At 43.7% G+C, this 15,178-nt stretch overlaps 1 long non-coding RNA gene across 50 annotated transcripts; it reads right to left on the reverse strand.

The window, feature by feature from the left end:
• Positions 1-1,476: 1,476 nt before the first annotated feature.
• On the reverse strand, positions 1,477-8,778 carry LOC127916143 (uncharacterized). 50 transcript variants are annotated; one of them, XR_008093608.1, is made up of 4 exons: positions 7,294-7,346; positions 6,126-7,237; positions 6,010-6,065; positions 1,477-5,953 (listed from the first exon to the last, which is right to left on the reverse strand). It is a non-coding gene; the product is annotated as an uncharacterized LOC127916143 (long non-coding RNA). The 50 variants fall into 50 exon arrangements; XR_008093599.1 differs by lacking the exons at positions 1,477-5,953; positions 6,010-6,065; positions 7,294-7,346 and adding an exon at positions 7,458-8,401 and having other exon boundaries at positions 6,123-6,853; positions 6,906-7,009; positions 7,178-7,237; XR_008093585.1 differs by lacking the exons at positions 1,477-5,953; positions 6,010-6,065; positions 7,294-7,346 and adding an exon at positions 7,458-7,477 and having other exon boundaries at positions 6,123-6,909; positions 6,958-7,005; positions 7,182-7,237.
• Between the last annotated feature and the right edge of the window lie 6,400 nt (positions 8,779-15,178).

Genomic DNA, 15,178 nt, shown 5'->3' on the forward strand with positions numbered 1-15,178 from the left:
GATACTGGTTATGTAGTGATACTGGTTATGAAGTGATACTGGTTATGTAGTGATACTGGTTATGTAGTTGATACTGGTTATGTAGTGATACTGGTTATGTAGTGATACTGGTTATGTAGTGATACTGGTTATGAAGTGATACTGGTTATGTAGTGATACTGGTTATGAAGTGATACTGGTTATGTAGTGATACTGGTTATGTAGTTGATACTGGTTATGTAGTGATACTGGTTATGAAGTGATACGGGTTATGTAGTGATACTGGTTATGTAGTTGATACTGGTTATGAAGTGATACTGGTTGTGTAGTGATACTGGTTATGTAGTGATACTGGTTATGTAGTTGATACTGGTTATGTAGTGATACTGGTTATGTAGTTGATACTGGTGATACTGTGTGTTAGTTGAAGAATTCTGTTGTAGTTGACACCTCTTCTTTCTTTCTCTTCTTCTCTGCAGCTCAGATCCACTGGGAACCCCAACAGCAGCCAGGCGCCTGCGTCAGACAACAAAGGTCTGTCTCACAGTGTATTTAGACAGCACACTCTATAAACTTGGTCTCTGTCTCTTTCTCCTTGTCTGTCATACTCTCTCTCTCATCTGTAAGTGTAGCACCGACATGCTAGCCTTTCAGTGTAGGTTTTGCCTGCTATGACCATTGTTAGCCCGGCTGAAGGCCACATTCTCCTAATTTTGGGATTACGTATTTCAGGTGAATGCATAAACTAAGTCTCCATATTTGGCCCAATGTTTCAAATTGTGTCTGGATTCACTGGGGTTGTCTCCCAAATGGCACCCTGTGCCCTATCGGCCCTGTACAAAGTAGTGCACTAAAAAGGTAAAATTGTGTCATTTGGGACGCATCCTGTGATATCTTGTTGGGGCTGAATGCATAAGCTAAATCTCCACCTCCATATTTGGCCCCTCGTTAATTCTTTGTTTGTATTCTCCATCTCCAAGACACTAAATATATATTTGATGAGTTTGTTTGTCTAGAAGTACATTGTCACTCCAGCCACTTTGGACAGTCATTCCATCCTCCCTCTCTCCCTCTCTCCTCTGCACCTCTGTCACCTCTGTCAAAGTAGTGCTGAAGCTACCAGACAAAATAATGTTGAATACTTTAGCTGTTCTATATTGAGTTTGCCTGGCGCAATGGAACTGACAGAATAATCATACAATTCCACACCCTTCCCAACTGCCACTCCAGGCAGGCTAAAGTAAACACTTATAAGTATTTGACAGATTTCAAATAGTGTTTGAACCGAGGTCTGTGACCTATAGCAGCCCGATGGAGAGACACTAACACACTAAGTCACCCCAAACACTTACCCGCTGTCCTGTCCTTCATGGCCAGGCCAAACCTGGTAAAGATGAACATGGATGTGGGAACATCGCTACTGTGTGTGTGTACACGTATTTGTTACTTATGCCCTTTTGAAATCAATGCCTTTTTTAATTTGTCCACTCCAGAGAAGGCGGTTGACTCCAAGGCCCCAGCGACTGGGGAGGAGGAAGAGGAAGTGGACATCGACTTGGAAGCGCCAGAGACGGAGAAAGCAGCGCTCGCCATCCAGAACCAGTTCAGACGCTTCAAGAAGAACAAGAAGTAGTGACAGAAGGAGAAGAAAGAAAGAAAAAAAAGAAGAAAAAAAAGAAAAAAAACTTTCTGCAGAACAGATAAATAGTGATGGAGGAGGACGGGTGGTGTGAGGGTGGAGACGTTGAGGAAGAGGAGAGATGAAGTTAGGAATTGTGTCATCGCAAATTATAAAACCAACCAATATCTTCACTGTGAGAGAGGGAGAGGGGAGGAGAGGAGAGGACAAGAAAGGAGAGGGAAGGAGAGGAGAAGAGAGCAGATGGGAAGGGAGGATAAGAGAGGAGAGGGAAGGAGAGGAGAAGAAAGGAGAGGAGAAGAGATAATATGTTAAAACCATTTATAATCTGGCATGACCAATAACCCCAGTCACCACCACCTTTGCAGATATCCTGATGAATCCCCCTGCATCCTCCCTCCCAAACGCAGCCCATCCCCCCACTCCCACTGCACAGCCGCACATCCCCATGCCCCCCAACCCCCAAGAGAGAGGAAAACTGTTCCCTTGAAAACAGGGAACAAAGTCCTCTGACCGAACAAACACAACTGAACCACACACAGCATGTAAAAAAACACATACTATATTTCCAGCTCTCTTTCATTCATTTAACATCTCTCTCTCTCTCTCTCTCTCTCTCTCTCTCTCTCTCTCTCTCTCTCTCTCTCTCTCTCTCTCTCTCTCTCTCTCTCTGTGTGTGTGTATGTGCGTGCGTGCATGTGTGTGTGTGTGTGTGTGTTTTTGTGGTACCCTCAATAAGAAAGGCAGAGTTACTAGCTCATGTTTTAGACAGCTGTAATTAGTTCGTTTTAAAGGGCTCTGTATCTCTCTTCCTTTCTTTTCCATTCTCTTTCCGATGTAGCCCAGACATCCGATCGCTGGACTCAGTGGCTCTGACCTCATGAGAGGACGCGCTGAGATGATGGACCGGCGGACAGGAAACTCAGTTGTACTTACATAACCATTAGAAACTCAACAGAGTACATACAGAGTACATAGGCTTTGGATAAAAGCGTCTGCTAAATGGCATATATTATTATTATTATTATTATAGGAGCCTTTTTCCATCCAACATCCAGTTACTGACGCTTTCATTGGCTCATCAAAAACAATATCAATATCAGTCAAGAGATGGTCAGATAACCCTCCAGGAAAGAGAGTATAAAGTTAACCCGCTGATAGATAACTATCCGGTGTGTTTGGAATACCTGAGCCAGTCTGTCCCTTAAGAGAAATATTTTTGGAAAGGTCTTGATCAACTGGTTGTAGCTGAATGTTGTATTCTTGTGGGTCAGCCTAGCAGTGGTGTAGAGTTCCTTCTGCTGTAACCTGAGACCCTCAGGCCCTTAAATAAACACTTGATAACATCTCTGGACCAGGTGCCAGCACCGACATATGACCTGATCTAAAAACCCTCAGTTTACACAGAGACAGACAGACTGGCAGAGGGGGTGTGAGAGATGGAAAGAGCAAGAAAGAGAGAGAGATAGAGAGATAATGAGGTGAGAGGATAGAGAAAGGAATGAGGAGCGAGAGGTAAAAGAGTTGCATACTAACGCCCCCACAGCACAGTCACACAGCACCCATATATAAAAATAGCAATCATACGCCCAATACGGAGCACCCAATCCGGAGCACCCAATCCGGAGCACCCAATCCGGAGCACCCAATCCGGAGCACCCAATCCGGAGCACCCAATCGCAAAAAAACGACAAAATGTCGACTGCACTTGACAGTGAAAAAGTCTGCACAAACAAACACACACACATGCACACGCACACACATATTTCCTACGCACAGAACTAATAATTCTGCCTGTTTGGACAATGATTAAACCCACTCCCACTTTCCATCCCCTCCCCTCGTATGTAGCACACAGGACTGCTCCTGAAAGCCCAGACCTCTGTACTCCTTACGCTTTAATCTCCCTACTAATTCATAGTATTATTATTGGAATGTAACCTCTTTTCTATTTCAAGGACAGAGCAGATTAAGACAAAACGAGCACAAGCAATATCATTCCGCCCACCCCCCTCCTCTCTCCTCCCTCCTAAGCCTTTTCTCATTTACCCTTATCTTGGACTATTTCTTACATATGGATTTTTTACTTAAGACTTTTTCTAAGAGCCCCTTGTCAGTCGGAGCTCACTCAGAACAGGAATGCATATCTGGGATCAGCTTGGCCTTTTAGATCATAATGAATCTGATCTGTATGGACATGGAGAGGACCTGATCCGAGATCAGCACTCCGACTCTGAGACGCTTGATAACTACGGGCCCAGAGCTAGTTAGTTAGTTCTATTGAATCAGAGATGGCCCCATTTAAAACCTGGGTTGTAGTCATCTTAGTTCTTTGTTAACCGGACCCTTTTCCACTTCTTCCCCTAAAGGCAACCAAATATTGTAGGATTATCAAGAACATAGTGCTACTGTGACTAAATGGATGATGTGATGAAAGCCTGTCTTGGTGATTGTGTTTCTGAATGGAATTAATGATGGATTCTAGATAGGGTATATAGAGTGGGTCTGAGATGTCTTCAAGACATGCTCCGGAACTTTGGCGACTACTAAGTGTGTTTTTTTTTTTTTACCTCCCGCTTTGGGCTGGATGTGTCAATGTGTAGTTTATACATGCATAATCTATGAGCAGAATTACTGTTTTACCTCAATTAGCCACAAAGTCCCTAGTTTGAAAGTGAGTGTTTGTCTGGAAGCTGTGGTGTGCCATTTTCTCTACATTTCCCCCCAAGTGGGCCAGCCCTATAGCAATTCACATTCTAGCCAACGAACTTCAGCCCCTCACCATTTGAGTGACAACTAGCAAGATCCACACACAGCAGAACGAGAGAAAGAGCAATGACGTGGTGCACATATCTGCACATATGTGACATACTACACCATTTTAGGGGACCACTTTTGACTTGTGAGCGCTACTTTCAGAAAGACTGACTAAAAAGTATACAAAAGTACTGGAGAATCTCTTTAAGTAAACAATTCTGCTCTCCTCCAAAACCCTAGTGACCTAATTCTTGACAAGAGCTATAGACCCTTATAGCAAAATAGCACATCCCGTAAACAATGTGTGTCCCAATATCCATACTAGAACACAGGAGGCTGCTGAGTGGAGGTTGGCTCATAATAATGGCTGGAACGGCGCAAATGGAATTGCAAACACATGGAAACCATGTGGAAACCATGTGGAAACCATGTGGACACCATGAGGAAACCATGTGGAAACCATGTGGAAACCATGAGGAAACCATGAGGAAACCATGTGGAAACCATGTGGAAACCATGAGGAAACCATGAGGAAACCATGTGGAAACCATGTGGAAACCATGTGGAAACCATGAGGAAACCATGAGGAAACCATGTGGAAACCATGTGGAAACCATGAGGAAACCATGTGGAAACCATGTGGAAACCATGAGGAAACCATGAGGAAACCATGTGGAAACCATGTGGAAACAATGTGTTTGATGTATTTGATACCATTCCACTAATTCCGCTCCAGTCGTTCCCCAATTAAGGGGCCACCAACCTCCTGTGAACATAGTTTTAAGTATGCTTGGCCAATATATTACTGCACAGCACAAGTAGTGTCCTGTTTAGGGGGTGTACTTGCACATTAAGCTGCCTCATGCTATAGAAACAGGAGATATGCTCCTGCCCTATGGGCTGTTCTGGCTTGGACATAGCTTATTTACGATATACTAAGGAGGTAGCAGTAGAAGTATGCTAGTAACATGGATTTTTGGATATACACAAAAATACAACTTGGATTTAACATTAGACCCATACATACTTATCTCACCGAAGACTGTTCAGCCAACCCCTATATGACTGTAAGTCACATGTTCTAGTTGCCTATATGTCCTTACTGTCGGTGTACTCTGTAGTGACTTAAAGCAATAGTAGACTAACCCAGTTTAGTAAGGAGACCATCCTAAAGTGAATCCTCACCAATCATTTCAAGGGATCTGCGTATCAAATGACTCCCCGTTCCCTAGACAGTGCATTTCAGTACATAGTGTACTATTTAGGGAATAGTATGTTTGAAGTAGTCCACTATCTAGGGAATAATATGGTAAAATAAAATGGTGCACTATCAAGGGAATAGTATGGTCAGAAGAAGTGCACTATGTAGGGAATAGTATGGTCAGGAAGAAGTGCACTATGTAGGGAATAGGGTGTCATTTCAGATTTACTCCCCCAAGCAAACTCTCTGTTTGTGGTGAGGATCAATCAAAACATTATATTGTCTGTATTTAATTATTGAATTAATATATTATTGACGTGTTATTTATTGATGATGTTTAAGTTCTGTCTGTTTGGTTTATTTATGTTTATAACTACCTACCTACCTACGGTACCTATACCCTTCTGTTTGGTGTATTTATGTTTATAACTACCTACCTACCTACCTACGGTACCTATACCCTTCTGTTTGGTGTATTTATGTTTATAACTACCTACCTACCTACGGTACCTATACCCTTCTGTTTGGTGTATTTATGTTTATAACTACCTACCTACCTACGGTACCTATACCCTTCTGTTTGGTGTATTTATGTTTATAACTACCTACCTACCTACGGTACCTATACCCTTCTGTTTGGTGTATTTATGTTTATAACTACCTACCTACCTACGGTACCTATACCCTTCTGTTTGGTGTATTTATGTTTATAACTACCTACCTACCTACGGTACCTATACCCTTCTGTTTGGTGTATTTATGTTTATAACTACCTACCTACCTACGGTACCTATACCCTTCTGTTTGGTGTATTTATGTTTATAACTACCTACCTACCTACGGTACCTATACCCTTCTGTTTGGTGTATTTATGTTTATAACTACCTACCTACCTACGGTACCTATACCCTTCTGTTTGGTGTATTTATGTTTATAACTACCTACCTACCTACGGTACCTATACCCTTCTGTTTGGTGTATTTATGTTTATAACTACCTACCTACCTACGGTACCTATACCCTTCTGTTTGGTGTATTTATGTTTATAACTACCTACCTACCTACGGTACCTATACCCTTCTGTTTGGTGTATTTATGTTTATAACTACCTACCTACCTACGGTACCTATACCCTTCTGTTTGGTGTATTTATGTTTATAACTACCTACCTACCTACGGTACCTATACCCTTCTGTTTGGTGTATTTATGTTTATAACTACCTACCTACCTACGGTACCTATACCCTTCTGTTTGGTGTATTTATGTTTATAACTACCTACCTACGCTACCTATACCCTTCTGTTTGGTTTATTTATGTTTATAACTACCTACCTACGATACCTATACCCTTCTGTTTGGTGTATTTATGTTTATAACTACCTACCTACGATACCTATACCCTTCTGTTTGGTGTATTTATGTTTATAACTACCTACCTACCTACGCTACCTATACCCTTCTGTTTGGTGTATTTAGGTTTATAACTACCTACCTACCTACGGTACCTATACCCTTCTGTTTGGTTTATTTATGTTTATAACTATCTACCTACCTAAGGTACCTATACCCTTCTGTTTGGTTTATTTATGTTTATAACTACCTACCTACCTACCTACGCTACCTATACCCTTCTGTTTGGTTTATTTATGTTTATAACAACCTACCTACGGTACCTATACCCTTCTGTTTGGTTTATTTATGTTTATAACTATCTACCTACCTACGGTACCTATACCCTTCTGTTTGGTTTATTCATGTTTATAACTACCTACCTACCTACGGTACCTATACCCTTCTGTTTGGTTTATTCATGTTTATAACTACCTACCTACCTACGGTACCTATACCCTTCTGTTTGTTTTATTCATGTTTATAACTACCTACCTACCTACGGTACCTATACCCTTCTGTTTGGTTTATTTGGAGTATTTCAACTTGAGGTCGCATTTGATGAGATACATTTTCTGTTGTTGTTTTGTTGCTAATATTCCCCATTCTGTGTTTTGCCGTTTCAAACTACCAGGGGTGTGGGAGGTATCGTATATATACATATATTATATAGAGATGGTGTTTGCAGTGAGAATGTACATGAAACATCCCTGTACTGTACACCCTTGTACTGTGTTTTTCTGCACTAATAAAATTTGCTGCAAATTGCCTAAGAGCTCAACGGATGTGATGGCGTGATGTGATTTCATGTCCTCGCATTAACAGGGCAGACATGCACAGGGTTGGAAAGTAACTGATTGCATTGGAGAAAAAATACCTTTAGTTCCAAAAAATGTATCACTGCCAAACATAGAATCAAGCTGTTTATCCATCTCTCTGTGACTGCCGATAACTTCAGAATGAAGTTGACTACAAAACAAAGTTGTCTTTGAAATTGTTATAAACAAGCAAAGGGTAAAAATATGCTTCAAATTAAAACCGAGATGACCGCATTGAAATATAAAGTAGGCTACTGTCACGCCCTGGTCGAAGTATGCATGTTTGTCTTCATTTATTTGGTCAGGCCAGGGTGTGACATGGGTTATTGTGGTGCGTTTTTGTCATGGGGTGTTTATGGGGTGTCTAGCATAGTCTATGGCTGCCTGAGGCGGTTCTCAATCAGAGTCAGGTGATTTTCGTTGTCTCTGATTGGGAACCATATTCAGGCAGCCATATTCTTTGAGTATGTCGTGGGTGATTGTTCCTGTCTCTGTGTTTGTGTTCACCAGATAGGCTATATAGGTTTTCACGTTCCGTTTGTTGTTGTTTTTTTGTTCGTGTTTTCATTATTAAAGATGTATCGAACTAACCACGCTGCATTTTGGTCCGACTATCCTTCGACGGAAGAAAGCCGTTACAGAATCACCCACCACACCAGGACCAAGCAGCGTGGTGACAGGCAGCGACAGCAGAAGCAGCGAAAGGAGGAACGGACATGGGAGGATGAGTGGTTCGGAGAAGGACCCTGGGATCAGCCTGGAGAATATCGCCGCCCCAAAGAAGAACTGGAGGCGGCGAGAGCTGAGAGGCGCTGGTATGAGGAGAAGCAACAGCGGCAGCAGGAGCAACAATATCGGGACTACACTACTTGGGAGGAAATAGACAGGTGGGCGGTCGACCCAGAGAGAGTGCCGGAGCCCGCCTGGGATTCGTTGGAGCAGTGCGAAGCAGGTTATCGGAGAATGGAGTTGGCGAAGCAAGCATGGCGGCGCGGACGGAAGACCGAGAGTCAGCCCCAAAAATGTATTGGGAGGGGGGGGGGGCTCAGGGAGAGTGTGGCAGAGTCAGGGTTCAGACCTAAGCCAACTCCCCTGTTTTCCGTAAGGAGCCATGGATGTTATAGGAGCTATCGGCGAAGCTGAGGGCTGAGTCTGAGAGGGTCGAGGAATTATTGGACAGAATGGAGGAGAGTGAACAGATGGGAGATGAGGAGACACTCGAGGAGTTGTTAATAGAATTGGAGGAGAGTGAAGAGAGAGAGCAGTTGATTTGGCGTAATATGCAAGATAGTCGCCCGACGGAGCGTGTCAGGGATTTGATGGCACCTGGGTCAGCTCTCCATACTCGTCCTGAGGTGTGTGTTAGTCGGCTGGTGAAGATTGTGCCAGTCTCACGCATCAGGCCTCCTGTGCACCTCCCTAGCCTTGCACGTCCTGTGCCAGTCCTGCTCTCAGGCTCTCCAGTACGCCTTCACGGTCCGGTCCATCCTGTGCCACCTTCACACACCAGTCCTCCGGTGGCAGCTCCCCGCACCAGGCTTCCTGTGCGTGTCCTCGGTCCAGTACCACCAGTACCAGCACCACGCACCAGGCCTTCAGTGCGTCTCACCTGTTAAGCGCAGCCAGAGCCTTCCTCCTCTACAGCGCTGCTGGAGTCTATTTAGTGCAGCCAGAGCCTTCCTCCTCTACAGCGCTGCCGGAGCCTCCCGCCTGTTCAGCGCTGTCGGAGCCTTTCTCCTCTCCTGCGCTGCCGGAGTCTCCCCCCTGTTTAGCGCAGCCAGAACCTTCCTTCTCTCCAGCGCTGCCGGAGTCTCCTGCGTGTTCAGCGCAGCCAGAGCCTTCCTCTCTCCAGCGCTGCCGGAGTCTCCTGTGTGTTCAGCGCAGCCAGAGCCTTCCTCCTCTACAGCGCTGCTGGAGTCTCCTGCCTGTTCAGCGCAGCCAGAGCTGCCAGCCTGCATGGAGCAGCCTGAGCTGTCAGTCTGCATGGAGCAGTCAGAGCTGCCAGTCTGCATGGAGCAGCCAGAGCTGTCAGTCTGCATGGAGCAGCCAGAGCTGTCAGTCTGCATGGAGCAGCCAGAGCTGTCAGTCTGCATGGAGCAGCCAGAGCTGTCAGTTTGCATGGAGCAGCCAGAGCTGCCAGTCTGCATGGAGCTGCCAGTCTGCATAGAGCAGCCAAAGCTGCCAGTCTGCATGGAGCAGCCAGAGCTGCCAGCCTGCATGGAGCAGCCAGAGCTGCCAGTCTGCATGGAACAGCCAGAGCAGCTAGATCTGCCAGTCAGCCAGGATCCACTAGTCAGCCATGATCTTCCAGATCTGCCAGTCAACCAGACTCTTCCAGATCTGCCAGTCAACCAGACTCTTCCAGATCTGCCAGTCAACCAGACACTTCCAGATCCGCCAGTCAACCAGACTCTTCCAGATCCGCCAGCCAGCCAGGATCTGCCGGAGCCAACTACCTGCCTGAGCTTCCCCTCAGTGCTGAGCTTCCCCTCAGTGCTGAGCTTCCCCTCAGTGCCGAGCTTCCCCTCAGTGCCGAGCTTCCCCTCAGTCCCGAGCTTCCCCTCAGTCCCGAGCTACCCCTCAGTCCCGAGCTGCCCCTCAGTCCCGAGCTGCCCCTCAGTCCCGAGCTGCCCCTCAGTCCCGAGCTGCCCCTCAGTCCAGTGGGGTTCTGGGTGAGGACTACTAGGCCATGGTCGGCGGCGAGGGTGGACTATCCTAGGACGCGAGGGGGAAGAACTAAGACATTGATGGAGTGGGGTCCACATCCCGAGCCGGAGCCGCCACCATGGACAGACGCCCACCCAGACCCTACCTATTGTTTTGATGTGCGTCCGGGAGTCCGCACCCTAGGGGGGGATCTGTCACGTCCTGGTCGAAGTATGTATGTTTGTCTGCATTTATTTGGTCAGACCAGGGTGTGACATGGGTTATTGTGGTGCGTTTTTGTCATGAGGTTTTTATGGGGTTTCTAGCATAGTCTATGGTTGCCTGAGGCGGTTCTCAATCAGAGTCAGGTGATTTTCGTTGTCTCTGATTGGGAACCATATTTAGGCAGCCATATTCTTTGAGTATGTCGTGGGTGATTGTTCCTGTCTCTGTGTTAGTGTTCACCAGATAGGCTGTATAGGTTTTCACGTTCCGTTTGTTGTTTTTGTTTGTTCGTGTTGTCATTATTAAAGATGTATAGAACTAACCACGCTGCATTTTGGTCCGACTCTCCTTCGACGGAAGAAAGCCGTTACAGCTACAATGGCCTATATATTTCAATCATAATGGAATCATAATGTTCAATCAATTTAGTTATATTTTAGTTATATTTTGGCTCCTGTCAAATTTTGTCTCAATTTCCTGATGTGCTCAATGATGTGCCAGATATTTGATTTAGGTGATAATTTATTTCTAGGAGCTGATCTGTCGTCAGTATCTAATGTTAACGTTAGATTTGAACTGAGAACACTGATCCAAGAGCAGTGCTGCTTTTCTTTTGATCCTATTAGTATTGACACATGGTCTAACAACACACTTATTGAAAGTTCTCCCTATGTGGAGTTTTGGGAAACGCATGTGAGTTCATCGGCAGTTATAGAAACGCTGTATCGTTAACACACTCGCAATGGCTATTTGCATTTATCCAAAACATATAGATTCTCCCTTTAAAGAGGGGAGGGGAGGAATATCAAGAGCTGCTTTACATTAAGCACATACCAGTTCCTGTAAGTGACTCTCAAAGTACTTAATAAGTTGGCTCAGTGAGCATTTGGAAATAAATCAAATAAAAAATAAGGGGGAGTCCTCCCAGACCCTCCTCTCATTTTTACTTGTTGATGGCAACTTCCCACTTGGACTTCTTGTTTCTTTTCTTTGTTTAGTGCGATCCACCGGCCTTGATTTCAATGTTCCACGACGGGACTCCCTAGAAACAAGCCACTTCGATACAAGTTACTTTTTGTAGCAGGATAGGAGAGCACTTGTGCTTACCCTAACCCTTTCCCTAACCTTAATCTAATTGGTGTTTTTAGGGAATCTCATGTACGGACATTGATTTTTGTTCTGATCCGGCCCAAATCATAGACGTCTATGTTTGGTTCAGATTTGATCCGAACTGACCATGATTTGGCCCAAACAAATAAAATCTGAATCAATCATAGACCTCTACGTTTCATAAGTTTGGACAGTACAGTACAGTAGAGTAGTGGTTTTCAAACTTCTCCATTGGGACCCTAGGCGGTTTCATGTAAATTATTTATATCCAGAGCTAGCACACCTGATTCAACTTGTGTACCTCCAATCAAGTTGATTTGCAAATTTTCATCAACATTTTTGTCATATGTGACTCACCACCTGGATTTGGTCTTATGTAGGAAAATTTAAAATTGGGGGTTTTACATTGGTAAAAAGTAGAGACTCGGAGCTACAAAATGGTATATCATACACTGCATTTTTGAAGAACAATGGGAAAGTAATTCTGCTTTGAAAGTTGAAAAACATGCAAACTCACTTTTGAGAAAAAGGCCTTTGAATGTTTTGGTACCTACTGGAGAGCTCACCTTTGTCTACACCCATTCAGCATTGTGCACACCCTCACTCACCTCTTAAGGATAAGCCCCTTTTTTTCAATTTTTGCCTAAAATTATATACCCAAATCTAACTATCTGTAGCTCAGGACCTGAAGCAATGATATGCATATTCTTGATACCATTTGAAAGGAAACATTTTGAAGTTTGTGTACATTTGAAATTAATGTAGGAGAATTTTTTTGTACCATAATCTTGCAAGAGAAAGACCAGAATGAATTATTGAAGCCCAGGCGCAATTTAGACTTTGGCCACTAGATGGCAGCAGTGTACGTGCAAAGTTTTAGGTTGATCCAATAAACTATTGCATATCTATTCAAAATGTTGTATCAAGACTGCCAACTCTCCTCAAACAATAGCACGGTATTATGTCACTTTAATAGCTACTGTAAATTGGACAGTGCAGTTAGATTATCAAGATTTGAAGCTTTCCGTCCATATCAGATATGTCCATGTCCTGGGAAATGTTCTTTTTACTTGCTTCTTTTTACATGCTAATCCCATTAGAGCACATTAGCTCAACTGTCCCAAGGGTGGGACACCGATCTGTAGAAACCCTTAAGAGGTGTTAAACCAGCCCCACCCATCTCTTTAAGTACTCACAGGTGAGGTCATGTGCTGAGTAGTGTAGTAAAGATCAAGACGAAAAGTGGTAGTAGCCTACAATAAGGAACAATTCCAGGTAAACAGAAAGTGTCCAGATAAAAATATTTTATAAATATTAACTGAAATGCTATAACCCAGCCACATCCAGTGGTGGAAAAGTATTAAATTGTTGTATTTTTATTTTACCTTTATTTAACTAGGCAAGTCAGTTAAGAACAAATTCTTATTTTCAATGAGGGCCTAGGAACAGTGGGTTAACTGCCTTGTTCAGGGGCAGAACAACATAGTTTTGCCTTGTAAAGATACCTTAGTAGAAAATGACTGAATTAAAAGTAAAAGTCACCCAGTAAAATTTTACTTGAGTAAAAGTCTAAAAATATTTGGTTTTAAAAATATCAAAAGTAAAAAGTATAAATAATTTCCTTTCAAATTGCTTATATTAAACCAAACGGCCCAATTTTATTAAAACAATTTAATTGACGGATAGCCAGGGGCACACTCCAACACTCCAATAATTTACAAACAAAGCATTTGTGTTTAGTGAGTCTGCCAGATCAAATGCAGTAGGGATGATACAGGAAATGTGAGAATTGTAAAAGTGTGAGAATTGGACAAATTTCCTGTTAAAATGTAACAAGTACTTTTGGGTGTCAGGGAAAATGTACATTATTTGATTTAGGAATGTAGTGAAGTAAAAGTAAAAGATCCACAAATATAAATAGTAATGTACAGATACCCCAAAAAACACCACTCCCCAAATGCCTTCACACGAATACATTAGTATACTATATATACTGTTACACACGACTTAGTATCACATAGTATTCCATATATAAGTTAAGGCCATGCAACCTGAGTGGAAACCTGAGTGAGGTGCACATGTACAGTACATAAACAGAGGCATGCACCATACACTGATGTGGTGGACACTGGATACGGTTACACGATAGTTGTGGCATGTCACAAAATCATGTTGCGACCACACATATCAATATTCATTTTATACATCAATATTTTGCTATGTCTTGGTAAGTGGATGTCATAGCAAGCTAAAGTTAACTAAATTGGTTAAATGTTAGCTAGCAAGCCAGTCATCAAATAAAAATTCAGAAAGGATGTTTGTGAAAAAATACATTATGACACCATTCTGTTTTCTCAATGGCACTCAATTCAGCATTGAGGAAAGGCACACATTTAAGTTTGTCCCACCTGAGAAAGTGGATATACGTTTGATGGATCCTTTTTGTATTCGTCTAACTGAAAGTAATTCAGTTACATTATTGAGTTTGGGTAATACAAAAGTTAGGTTACTGATTACAATATTGGACAGGTAACTAGTAACTGTAACAGATGACATTTAGAAGTAACCTACCTAACCCTGCACCGGGAATACACACTTGTCTCCAATGCAGCCCATCTCTAGGGTTATGATTCCATTGCTGACATTTTCTAGGGGTTGAGATTCCAATGATGTCTCTCTCTAGGGGTTGTGGTTCTACGTCACTCTCTAGACTCATGATTCCATTGCGGTCCCTGTCTAGAAGTCACTGTTCCATTGCAATCCCTCTGCAGGAGTTGTGGTTCCATTGTGGTCTTTCTTTAGGGGTCACAATTCCATTGTGGTCCCTCTCTGGGGGTCATGGTTCCATTATGGTCCCTCTCTAGGGGTAAACCTCCTGGTTTAACTGGTCGGTCCCTCTTTAGGGGTTAACCTCCTGGTTTAACTGGTCGGTCCCTCTCTAGGGGTTAACCTCCTGGTTTAACTGGTCGGTCCCTCTCTAGGGGTTAACCTCCTGGTTTAACTGGTCGGTCCCTCTCTAGGGGTTAACCTCCTGGTTTAACTGGTCGGTCCCTCTCTAGGGGTTAACCTCCTGGTTTAACTGGTCGGTCCCTCTTTAGGGGTTAACCTCCTGGTTTAACTGGTCGGTCCCTCTTTAGGGGTTAACCTCCTGGTTTAACTGGTCAGTCCCTCTTTAGGGGTTAACCTCCTGGTTTAACTGGTCAGTCCCTCTCTAGGGGTTAACCTCCTGGTTTAACTGGTCGGTCCCTCTCTAGGGGTTAACCTCCTGGTTTAAATGGTCGGTCCCTCTCTAGGGGTTAACCTCCTGGTTTAACTGGTCGGTCCCTCTTTAGGTGTTAACGTCCTGGTTTAACTGGTCGGTCCCTCTCTAGGGGTTAACCTCCTGGTTTAACTGGTCGGTCCCTCTCTAGGGG

Source organism: Oncorhynchus keta, chromosome 35 (genome assembly GCF_023373465.1).
Source record: "Oncorhynchus keta strain PuntledgeMale-10-30-2019 chromosome 35, Oket_V2, whole genome shotgun sequence".
Classification (NCBI taxonomy): domain Eukaryota; kingdom Metazoa; phylum Chordata; class Actinopteri; order Salmoniformes; family Salmonidae; genus Oncorhynchus; species Oncorhynchus keta.